The 12,791-nt window shown below is 48.1% G+C and overlaps 1 protein-coding gene across 1 annotated transcript in view; it reads right to left on the bottom strand.

The window, feature by feature from the left end:
• The window catches only part of LOC144823829 (uncharacterized), a 45,495-nt gene extending 33,267 nt beyond the window's left edge, over window positions 1-12,228 (bottom strand). The window contains exon 1 of the mRNA XM_078682728.1: window positions 11,974-12,228. The gene's annotated coding sequence lies outside the window, so the exon portion shown is untranslated. The remainder of the gene's footprint in view (window positions 1-11,973) is intronic.
• Window positions 12,229-12,791: the final 563 nt, after the last annotated feature.

Genomic DNA, 12,791 nt, shown 5'->3' with positions numbered 1-12,791 from the left:
TTCTGAGAAGCAGTCATGCCTCTCTCTGATTCTCTGGAGGCACTAGAAATATGAGAGTCCCCTGAGGGAGATCTCACTCTTCTGTTGCCTGGGAGAATCCCATGTGGGGTTCTGGGGAGGTGCTGGCCCTCTCCATTCCCCAGTAGGTCCAAGTTGGCCTGGCTAAGCCTGCCAACTGGAACCTGGCTACCCTGATCCTGAACTTCTAAGTCCTCAACATCTGAGTCCTCATCTAAGTCATCATCATCCTCCTCCTCCTGAGGGGGATCAGTTTCAGGGGGGTTCCCTCCACTTCCTGTGTCTAGGGAAGCTGCCTTTGCCTTTTCTAAGTCATCCTGTTCTAGGATTTCTACCAGGATTAGGCAGGTGGGGCTTCTGCCCCTTTTTAACCCTCTTGCTTTGCACAAGGCAATCAAGTCTCTGCGGGTTAGTTTGTCATATCCAAAAGTTGCCTGGGTAGGGTCAACTGTCACAGGAGTAGACCCTGAGGCTTTTCCTGTGTCAGACATGGTTACTAGTGAGGTGTAAGTGGTGCACTTACCTACACTAAGTGTTTTCCTACTGTACCTTGCTAGTTAGTTGTAGTCAGGGTGTGCTAATCCCTTCAACCTACAACTACTAAGTTCAGTAGAACTTAATATGCTAAGCTTTTGATTTATATGTACCTAGAGGTACTTGATGTGATCTTTCAATTTGATATAAAGATTGCAATGGTAAAACAACAGCAAGCTCAAATCCGCACCGCTGCTCACCAATGTGAGAAGTTGGCCTGGTAGGGGATGTTTCCAATTCTGGAACCACCTACTACCTGACCAAACAATCCCTTATGGTGTCTGGTTGTAAGTCAACCTTATTAGACAAGCTATCCTAGGGGTAGCATGGACTAAGCAGCCTAAAGGCTTAACTTAAGAGGTCGTGTTAAGCGAGCTGTTTTACCACATACAATCCTGTAATACCAAATGAAAGGACACCACATAAGTATATATTATAAAAATATATGTGTTTATTACTAAAAACAATCCCCAGTATTCTTTATGAATAAAGGGGCACAAGCGTTAAATCAAAAGCACTGTTTAAACATACAAGTTGCACAATTATGGATGAGGGCGGGTGGCCACTCAAACCATATACTAAACAAGTGGTATAAGAGAGGCCACTCGAACAGTGGTTAGGCCTAGGGCCTAGGGAATCGCTGGGAGCAGTCAGGACAAGCAATGCTGAAGTCGGGAATGGCCCTCGGGATTCGGGAGATGTGCGGAAAGCGCACGCATGCACCAATGTTAACCAATGGTGCGTAAAAGTCATAGAGTTAAAGTTTAAGGACACTTCCGCTGAACCTAGAGGAACAAAACTTAACACACAGACCCTAGAGGTGTGCACCAGTGTGGGAACACCGGCGGAGCAAAGTTACCTCACCCACAGGAAGTGGGTGCACAGGGTCGAAGTGGCGTCGGGTTTTGACACGCAGGCTCTTGGTGCTTGAAGCTGAAAGGGCTGCAGGCGGGTTAAAGATGAAGTGTCCGGTGGAGTCCAAGGGTGGACTCAAGTTGTAGAGTACCTGAAAGCAGAGGGGACAGAGTCTGGGTCACTCAGCAGTGACCAGGGTGGAACCAGGACGGAACCAGGCAATGTCGGGCGCAATCAGGTGGTCGTCGAGGAGCTTCTCTCCGCTGTCACGTGGGCTCTGGGGCATCTGCGACGTCCAGGAGCAGGTCACGATCTGTCCCACGCAGGCTCTCACCGTCGGTGCAGTCGGCTTCAAGTTTGGAGCAAACAAGCCTTGGCAAGAGCAATCCACGCGGGATCGGAAGATTGCTTCTCACTCGGACCAGGAAGGTCAGAGTCGGGGCTCCTTTTCAGGGGAGCTGGTGTGGATCTGGAGCAACCAGATTCACGAGTCTTCTTAGGTAGTTCGTCGGCACAGGGACCACTAGCCAGCTGGCAAGTGACCGGGCCAACGCGTTGAGCCAAATAGAGCCAAAGGGCCCCACGCAGCACTCGTCGAGTGTGGAGGGCTGAACTTCGGCTCAGGAGCAGCTCAGGGTGGGGGCTTCTCAAACCCCGGTGCACAGCTTCGAGGGTCACTCGTGGGCTGCACGGTCAGCGTCTCGTGGTCAATTCAAGATGGCGTGCCCCACGCTTCCGGTCGCCTCCACGGGTCTCAGCTCTGCAGGGACTGTGGATCGGGCTGTTGGAAGGCAGGCAAGCTTGATCTCGTCGATCTCAGTCACTCGAGTTCCGGCGGGAACTGCAACTAAGTAGACGTCGAGGGCTGGATGGTGCCTGCTGCTGCAGGGTGGTCACTCCTTGACCACAAGGGAGATTCTTCGGGCTTCCACGTTGAGATGGAGGTCCAAGGGTCCAGAGTTTCGTTTCTAATGTTTCTTCCAGGAAATCTGATGTGCATTGGCACTGCTCCCACTCTTATTCCAATCCGGGGGGCGTGATTACCTGCTAGGTCCCCTCCTATGGGTGGGACCCAGGAAGTGGGTGGATACACCCCCTTCCTTTGATCCAGGCCGCCCTGGCACGAGGGCTGGAGTGCCCCAGAACCGGTTTGGCCGGATTATGCAAGGGGCAGCCTTGTGCGCCCCAGGCAGTGTCTGGTTTCTTTCAAACCTCCCTGCTACAATACACTATCTCCTGTCTGGAGGGTGGTGACACCCTCCTGTGACAGGAAACCCTTTGTCCAGGACCCATTTGGTCGAGTTTCGGTCAACTGCAGGGGTCCAGACATTTGTCTGTGGCAGAGGCATCCATTTTGTGGATCTTAAGGTCTTTGGAGAAATTAACCGCATTAAAGTAAAGTAACATGTCTTACCCCTCTAGAGGGGTGGAATGCCATCCCCGTCGCCAGAACTGGCGAGGGGATGGTATTCCAAATCGTATGACACCTTACACGACATGTTTTGATAAAGCCAAACCAAAGTTGCTATTTAACCGCGAGGATTATAAGGCACTTAAAAGTATATGGTATGGCATTATCCTGAAACAGCTTAGGGATTTGTTCCCGACAGCTGCAGACAGGCTCAGCTCATGCTAGAGCTCCATCTCACATAAAACCACGCACTCAGCCTCCAGGATTGATGAGGCCTTCTATAGGAGTGGCTCACAGGTTTACATGTGTCCAGATATAGGTTTAGATATAGGTATACTATATCTAAGCAAGGGGTGTTTACACCACCTTACCCCAGCTGAGTGATCAGCCCGTTGTGTCAATTTAAGAACCAGCCAGGGGTGGCAAAAGATATGCTGCAGCCCCTGGTAGGCCTTGGTGGCCCCTATGCCCTGGGCACCTATAGTGCATTATACAGGGGCTGACAAGGAGTCCATTTCCAATTGGTATGTGCCTATAGCACATGTGTCATTAATTTAGTGAGAGAACAGCAGGCTGGGGGTCTGATTAGCAGGCCCACAGCCTCAGTAGTCGAAAACCAGTGAAGCAAAAAGCAAAAATTTGGGGTGACCATAGGATAGCAGACCCTACTCTCCTACAGACACCACACAGGTTGTATATCAAAAATAAGTATCTTTATATAGACTTAACACAAGACCAAAAACGACAAACATCCACAATACTGTACTTTAGAATGGTAGAAATAGCTTAGTTCTCTTTAGATGGTAAATGCAACACTTTACGTTACCTTCAATGTACCTTTGGATGCGTAATGCTATACAACAAAAGAGTTGCAGGGAAGGCGATGCGTCTGTTCCTTACACGCAAGAACAGTGATGCGTCAGTTCCCTACTGCTGCGTAGGGGACGGTGATGCGTTGGTTCTTATCTGCTTGGGGAGGTGATGCGTCGGTTTCTTACTGCGCTTCTGTGGCGATGCGACCCGCAATGCCGTGCTGCGATGAGGATCCGATGCAATGAAACAAAATGCGTCTTCTACTTGATGCAACAACAATGAGGCGATGCGTGCACGCCTGACGGCCGTGCGGCAACTCAGTGAATCTTCTGAGCCGCGACAGGCCCTGTGACATGCTTCTCTGGTGATCGACGGAATCTGTTGCAACGGCGATACTCTTCTCCGTTGATGCGAGGCACTTCGGTGATGCAATGAGACAACGGCAGCTGCGGCACCCTTCTTCAGTGATGCGACGACAGCAGCGGCGACACGCTTCTCCGGTGATGCGACGGCGTATGGTGCAACGGCGACACCCTTCTCTGGTGATGCGAGGCGCTTCCAGTGGCGGCACCCTTCTTCAGTGATGCGAAGACAGCGGCTGTGGCGGCATCATGCTTCTTCTCCAGAAGTCGTGCTTCCAGCTCCCAGCGACACGCAGTCTCTCAGAAGGCCCAGCACAACAGCAGGCACTTCAAATTCCCAGCAAGGGAACTCAGGGGAGCTGGTTGGTGAAGTCTGTTTTCCCAGAGACTTCAGCAGGAGACAAGATCAATTTCCAAGCCCTTGGAGATCCTTTACAAGTTGAAGAAAGCAGCACAAATTTCCTTTCTACTTTATTTGGTAGTCAGGCAACCACTGCATACCAATCCACCAAACAGCACTCAGCTTAGGGATAGTCTCCTCCTTCAGGTTCTCTCTGGTTCCCCTCCTCAGCAAAGGTTCTTCCTGTTTCACAAAAGTGATCTACATTTCTAGGCTCTGAGTCCCCTCTTTTATACACCTATTTTCTTTGTTCTCTGAAGGCAGAGAGTTTCTGTACCTAGTCCAAACGAGTTCTGGTCAGTCCTGAAGCACTTCGTTGACAGTGTGGGCCAGGGACATCAGACGCACCACAGGAGGTGGAGCCAGCATTGTGGAAGGCAGGCACAGCCCTATTTAGGTCCCAGGTACTCGCCTTTCCTCACTCTACATGCAGATGGGTCTATTCAGCACTGTGCTGACTCACCCTGTCACTCAAACTCCAGACAAGGAATACACAACCTAGCAGAGGCAGGCTTGGATAGTTAGGCAAGAAAATACCTACTTTCTAAAAGAGGTATTTTCAAACACAGAATATTAAAACCAACTTCACTAAAAGATGTATTTTATCATTCTGAGTTCAGTCATACGAAACTCGAATTTCTACCTAGTTCCCTGAGTCAGGTAGGATTACAAAATGTTATAATCAAACTGCCCATTCTGGCCTATGGGGAACAGGTAGCCTTGCAATAGTGAAATACGAAAACGGCTGTAATTCACTATTAGGACATGCCACACACATCAGGGCATGGCCTACCTTTTACCTACAATCGACCCTGCCCTAAGGCCTACCAAAAGGGTGACTAATATGCAGAAAAGAAAAGGTTTAGGGGCTGGCAAGTGGGTGCACTTGCCAGTCAACACGGCAGTACCACACTGCACCCAGGTTCTGCAATGGCAGGCCCGAGACACACTTTACAGGCTGCTTCTGTGGGTGGCACAACCATTGCTGCAAGCCCACCAGCAGCCCTGGGCACACACAGTGCACTGTACTAGGGTCTGGCAAGTAAACCAAGTAGGCCAATCATGGAGTAACTAATCCATACATTAATTTATAATAGGGAGAGCATATGCACTTTAGCACTGATCAGTAGTGGTAAAGTGCCCAGAGTCATATAACCAACAAAAACAGGTCAGACAGAATACAGGAGGAAGGAAAAAAGTTCAGGTATGACCCTGCAAAAAGGGCCAAGTCAAACACTGGTTTTCTCTGCTACAACATTGGTTGCAGACTTGAAGATTGATTTGAATTTTAGCAGCCTGGTTATTGCATCACAAATGTGACAGATATCCCAGTCCATCTTACTACAATTGTCACTGGATTAAATTCACTTCTAATGTGGCGGGCGGGATACTCGTCATGCTTGTGATGGAGTAACCTGTCCACCAAAATCTAAATGAGACCCTTGGTGTACATCATGTCCAGTGTCATTTAAGTGTCAGACCAAGCAGAGACCACCATCTAACCGTCCCCCTTTCAGCTAGTCACTGGTAGATCAATTCCGAAGCCAATACCTTAGAGCAGAACCAAACTAAGCGCAGAGTCCAGCTCCGAGGCCTAAGGTAATGAAATGTATCTATATCTCTCTGAACTGACCAAAACTTGCAGACTCCTCTCTAAACAGGTTACCCAAAGGAAGGCGGTGCGCACCTCCGTGGGTCTACTCTACACCATACCGCTGCCCGGGGACCGAGTCCTGATCCACAACTTTCATCGCCAGGGGAAAGAACGCAAGTTTGAACAGCTCTTCAAAGTAGTGTTTTCAACTCCCAAAGCTGTCAAGGTCAAAGTGAAAGAGTCATGGTACCACTTGCCAGATATTCGCTTGTACTCATCACTACAACAACCATCAAAGGAGTCATCATTACAAACTTTTTCTAATATAAACTATTTACACTTTGGGGACAGAAGCGCCTGTGGGGCTTCCACTGGACTTTGCGAACACTTTTCAGATAGGAGCGCCCCAAGGGCTACCCCCGGACATTACATCGACTCTTTCATATCCCGACTAAAAATATTCACTGTAGGAGAGTAGGATCTGCTTACTATGGTTACCCCCATTTTTTGCTGGTGTTTCACTGTTTCTCGACTTTAGTCTGGCTGGGGCCCTGCTATTCAGGACCCCAGCCTAGCTGCTTCATCTCTAAAATTATTGCATGTACTTTAGGTACACTCCAGATTGGTTACTGGGATACCCTTGTGAGTCCCTAGTATATGGCACCTTAGGTACCAAGGGCATAGGTACGCCAGAGGCCTACCAGGGGCTGAATCATGTATTATTCCACCCCTGGGAAGCCTTCCAAAATGGCACCATAGGTCTGCTACTGCAGCCTGGGTAAGGTGGTGCATGCACCCATTACTAAGATATATGCTACCTATATCTACATTTAATCACTGACACATATAAACCTATCAGTCACTCCTATGGCAGGCCTTATGAATCCTGAAGGCAGAGTGCTTGGTTTTGTGTGAGAGGGTGCCCATGCATGAGCTGGACCCCTCTGCAGCTTTCGGAGCCTATTCTCTGAGGCCGTTCTGTGATGCAGCCAGACCATATACTCTTAAGTGCATTATAACCTCGCGGTAAATGCTAACTTTTGAATGGCTGCATGGTAACATGTCATGTTTGGTGTCAAACATTTTGGAATCCTACCGCCCCCCCCCCCCCCCACCCCCGCCAGTCCTGGCAGCAGGGGATAGAATTCTAGAGGGAGAGACATGTATCCACTGACCTAACCGGTAATAATTTAAAAGAACCCTAGCATCACAAAACGGATGCTGCAGCCACAGACACAGGTCTGACCCCCTGCGGCTTGACGAAACTCCGGCAGGGGAGGCCTTGACAATATGTTTTCTGTCACAGGGAGGTATAACCACTTCCCAGGCAGGTTTTAGTGTATTGGGGTTGGGTGGGTGCATTCAGAGAATGCTTTTCAGACAGTGCTGGGGGCACACTTGGTGTCCATGTGCATACCCCTGTTCAAACCGGTTGCAGGGGCACTCAGCCCCAGCTCTGGTGCGAAACTGGACAAAGGGAAAGGGGTGTAACTACCCCTCTTCCTAGACCCTCCCATAGGTGGGTCCCCAGAGTATGTCCAACCCCTTTCTTTAGTATAAGTAAGGGACCCCTGGCAACAGGACTTTAGATTACACCTGGATGAAACTCTGATACATATATCCTGGAATTTCTACATTCTACACGACTAGAAGACGGAAGAATCTCCCTTGGGGTCAAGGAGTGACTCCCCTGTTCAAACAGGCACCAAAGAAGCATCTTGCCGGTCTGCATTTTCGAAGCTCCTGCCGGAATCCGAAGTATTTGCGACTCAGGACATAGACTTCCAGACTTCTCTGAGGCCGACACGAGATCCCAGCAAAGCTGGGACCTCCAGCCCTCACAAGTGACGTGGGACCGGAACTCCTAGACACTGTGCACATTTGCTAGTACATCGACTTCCCGAGCTTTCCTGAAGTTGTGCATTGGGCTACCTGTAGTCCTAGCACAGAGTACCATCTGCACCGAAGATTGTGGGCCTACACTCCAAAAGTGTTCCGTGCCCGCTTCTAGCATTTCTGCTCGAGGCCAATTCGCGATCCCTGGTCCGTTGACTATTGGGTCCCCATGAAGGTAACTCTACTTTCCTTTGGGCTTCCCAGGTTGCTCCAGACATGCCCTGACTCCCCACCGACCCATGCTGGTCTGCACCAAAGCCAATCTCTGCTTTTAGCATGGGTTGCTGTTGCCAAGGCTTGTTGGGTCCAATCCGGAAACCGACACCACAGCACTCGACATTCTTCGTGGGACAGCTCGAATCCAGTACCTGGTTGTTGTTGACGCCTCCTGATCCTCGTGGCTGAAGACGCAGCTTTACCTTGTTCACTTCCAAGTACCCGACATCGGTGGGCGTACGCTCATTGCCTTCCTGGTCACTGGCAAGTGACCCAGACTCTGTCCCCTCTGCTTTCAAGTTCTTCACATCTCAGATCCAGCATTGGATTCACCTGGACACTTTCCACTTGGACGCCAGCAGCACTTTGCAGCAGATCGCCATTGAAATCGACGACGAAACCCAACACGAAAAGACACCCAAGCACCCGGCTTCCCTGGGTGAGCTAACTCGAGTACGCCGGTGCTCCTGTGGGTGTTGACTCTAGAACCTCCTATTTCTAAGGGGTTTGCTCTAAGTCCTCTTCTAAGTGTCCATTATCTCTAAAACTCCAACAGCGACTTTCCCCATAGAAATTAATGGTGATTCGCTGCTGTGTTCAGACACTGCACACGTCCCCCGTGGGTCCCCTGTGTCACTACCTTGGGTGGTTCCTGGTGGCCCCAGGAGTTCTACAGGCTCTAGGCCTGGTCTCCATGTCAGTCATGGTTCTTATACCACTTTCTTAATATATGGTTTGGTACGCCCCTAGGGCTCAACGTATATTATGGTAATTTACTGTGTGCTAATTAATTTTACTGAATGTACTTTTGCCTCTAGCCTCATAAAGAGACTGGAGGGATGTGTTTAGAATAAATACATATATTTTATATATATATACACATGGTGTGGTTCTCCTTTCATTTGGTCATTCACAAGATTATAGACTGGTAAAACAAGCTGTTTTACATTCCTTCAGGATTTAGCCTGAAGGCTGCTCTCCACAGCTACCACTAGGATAGCTTTCTATAAAGGTTGTTTTAAACCTACCATTAATAAGGGTCGTTTGGACTGGTGCAAGGTGCCCACTAGAATAGTGGACAGCATATGCCAGGCCAACTTCTCACATTCACTTGTGTATTGTTTTTTGCCCTATGTGCTTTTATGTTTCTTCAGCTATGAGTCACAGTACAGGAACAGGACAAGTTTCAGCAAAGGAAACCAGGTAAAGTGGTCCAGCTTGTGCCACGGGATCTAAACCGTTTAATATAGAACTTCACGTCATACAACGATTACATAGCGCACTACTACAGCACACCTGGTATCAACACATGATCTCAGTGGGGAGCAAAGCATCCCCCCAACTCTTGCTATGTTTGCTCATTCACACCCCATGCAGTGGGTTCAGACTATACCTGTCCCAGGAGGTACCCCCAACACAGCCTCATGCTGAATAAAAGCCAAACTCTAGCCCAACACTATAGCACCACAGGAAGTCACAGTGAACCTAGCCAAGTACGATATCATACCTGAACTCCTTTACATCCTGACACATTAGGATGAGATCCAATCCAATGTAGACAAACTCAAGAAAAAGGGACAGACATGGTCTTAGAACACAGGGCCTAAACCCAGCCCCTACAAGGGTTTCTTGGGGTTCACAAGCCCTCAGCCCGGTGCAATAACAGATCTGCACAAGTACCAACCTGTGGACCAAGGCTAGCCCTTAGTGTAAATGGAAGTGTATTTATGAACAACATGTGGAATCCCAATGTTGAGTTTATCTGCAGATCCTGTGGAGTCAGTTTGAATGACACTTTCCTGACCTCATGCCAAGACTCTTGGAAATCAGAGGTAGGAGTTACACATGGATAGAAGGTTAGAAGAAACCCAGTATAGTCAGGAAGCTACCAGTGTATTCCTTGTGTTTTCGGGGAAGGGGGCAATACCTGTCGGGGTGAAAGAGCAAAATGCAAGAGTATAACCAATAATAATGATATGCAGTGGGGCACCTCCACCTTGATGGATTCCCAATGGTAATGCAGCGACCACGCCTACACCCAGCTGGGCCCAGACTGGAGAGGGGTCTGCTCACTGGTCACCGTCTACATGCCAAAATTAGTCATACCCGGAGAAGATATTTCTGCACTGCATCACCACCCCATCAGCAAAGGCACCACGCTTCTACACCAAGTATGCAAAAAAAGGTCAGCAGAATACTTTGGATTAGGATTAGGATTAAATCCTAGATCCAAAGCTATAAAGTTGGTTCAAGTATTGGTACCACTAAACAGCACATTTCACCTATAACACTTGAAGACTCACATTCACGTCAAACTTAAATCAAATTTATAGCTCCTAAAATATAATTCAACTTTTGGCAATCTACAAATAATGTTCATCACATTTCTTTTCCTGGCCATCTTTTAGAACTCTCGTTCCCTCCCGTACAATTTTCTTTCTTTCATATTTTGTCCGATATCTATTAATTACTTTTCTCCACCCTTTGTGTTTTTTCTCTCTGTATCACTCTTATTTCTCTTCTTTGGCCTCTTCTTGCTTTTTCTGCTCGTTCATCTTGTTCGCCCCTTCCTGCTGAAGTGACAACTAGAGCAGAATGACTTCAAGAGTCTCTTGTACTCCTTCATGTAGGCTTCACACCATAGCAGAATCCTCATCAACACACTGTTGATGAGAGCGTGAAGCAACCCCTTGTAGCATTGTCATACAAGTAGCCTTGGGTGCTTGTGGGCACTCACACATTTGGAAGTCGGGCTGAAGTCTCACTCAAAGCTGGCTGATTCTTCCAAACTATGGGGAAGAACTAGAACTTCACATGTGACTTTGCTCAGACGTCTGCCGTGTGCCGAGTAGCTCCTGACTATTCTGCACAGAGCAGACCCTCTTACAGCAAGTGATCCTAAAGATTCCCGTACAGAGAGGAGAGGCCAAGAAGAGTGACTGATAGACCCGCCACCATCTGCTAAGACAGACGCCCTGCAAAAAGACTCACTGTAGACGCACCTCATAGACACACACACAAACACACACAGCCTGCAAAGACAACTCTACCCTGTTCAAATGCACACACATCCAACCTGCATATGTACATTAAAAATACAGACATGTATGTTCCACTGCTTGAAAGGCCTCCGACCTGGCAAACCCAAGGTTAGTGCACACACACCCACAATCACTGCAGCAGACACATAACCTCTGCAGCAGATAATGCTATAAGCCAACCTATGCCGCTGGAAACTAATGCAGTGACTGAGGTTTTACCTAGACTGAGATATGAAAACAGGGGCAAAGGGGCATGGGGCAGCACAGAAACCTTAACGTTCAGCTGCCTGGGGAACAAGCTTCTGGCACAGGGGTACAGGTGGGTAAGTCAACAAACTAACAGCGAGAGCCGAGCAGAGAGTGTGGACAGATTTCTCATTGAGAGCTAAGATGCAGTGCAATGTGAACAGATTTTTCACAATGCAGTAAGATGCAGTGCAGTGGCACAAATTCCTCATAGTGCATTAAAGTGCAGTGTGCACAGATCTGTCACAGTGCATTAAGATGCAGTGCAGCGTGCACAGATTCCTCTTAGTGCAGCAAGATGCAGTGCACAGATTCCTCACAGTGCAGTAAGATGCAATGCAGCATGCACAGATTTCTCATAGTGCAGTGAAATGCAGTGCAGTGTGCACATATTTCTCACAGTGCATTAAGATGCAGTGCACAGATCCACTCTTTAAAACAAATGATAACCACAAACACCCCCAGGGCCGGACGGAAAGGCCCCCAGAGGTCCCTGGATAGAAGAGCCCGGCTCCTGGCAGAGAGTTCTTTCAGGATCATTCAGTCTATTTCTACAAACACAGCACAAGGTGCTGAAAATCTCCTACCTGAGCAGAAACCAGTGAAGACATTTCCAGGCTCTTTCCTCCTCCTATGGCTGGGGTGGTGCAAGTACAGACTTGGGGTCTGGGGTAGGAGGGGGGTCTACGAGGGCGTCCTGCCTCCACTGCAACAGGCTGGACAGAGGGAGAGGCCGGAAATGATGTCAACATCTGCTGCTGGTGCTGTCTCTGCCACCGCTGACCTGGAACAGGATACCCTTCACCATTTTACACAATGTGCTCAGTATATTCGTCCCAGGAGGCGCGCCCTCTGCTGGCCACTTAAAGAACCTTCACATCCAGTCCCTAGGAGTGAATATACGCCAATAAGCATTTTGTGGCAAGAAATGTCTAGATTTTTAGATGTCACAGAAATAAATGGTTTTAAGAAACACCCAGTCCACGTCCTTGGTTGCTGCTTTAAAAAACAATTTACAGCTTCACTTCACATGAGCATCTTCAAAACACTGATGCAGTGGACTAAAGAGTATTTACAGAAAGTTGTCAACTGGAAGCGAGTTTATATTTCATTAAATATATGAGAATATGTGTTAGTGGTGCAATTAAACTGGGCAGCTTATTCATTTTTTCATTTTATTATTTAAAACGCTTTATTTATTGGGTTTTTCAAATGCACTTCATGATACATAGCAAAGTAAATAGAGAAAAATACCATTCAATTTTATGCACCAGACCAAATACAGCATGGCATAAGTCATATGTCAAAGCAAAAATTAAAAGAACAGACTTTTTCTAATCTTCCTGTGTTTTTGGGTTATTCCTTATCATAGCTGCCAAGATCAAAAAGAAACTAAAACGTTAAG

The sequence above is a fragment of the Lissotriton helveticus genome, chromosome 1_1, assembly GCF_964261635.1.
Source record: "Lissotriton helveticus chromosome 1_1, aLisHel1.1, whole genome shotgun sequence".
NCBI lineage: Eukaryota > Metazoa > Chordata > Amphibia > Caudata > Salamandridae > Lissotriton > Lissotriton helveticus.
Note: the sequence above shows the minus strand (reverse complement) of the source record. Positions and strands in the feature narration are given on the sequence as shown.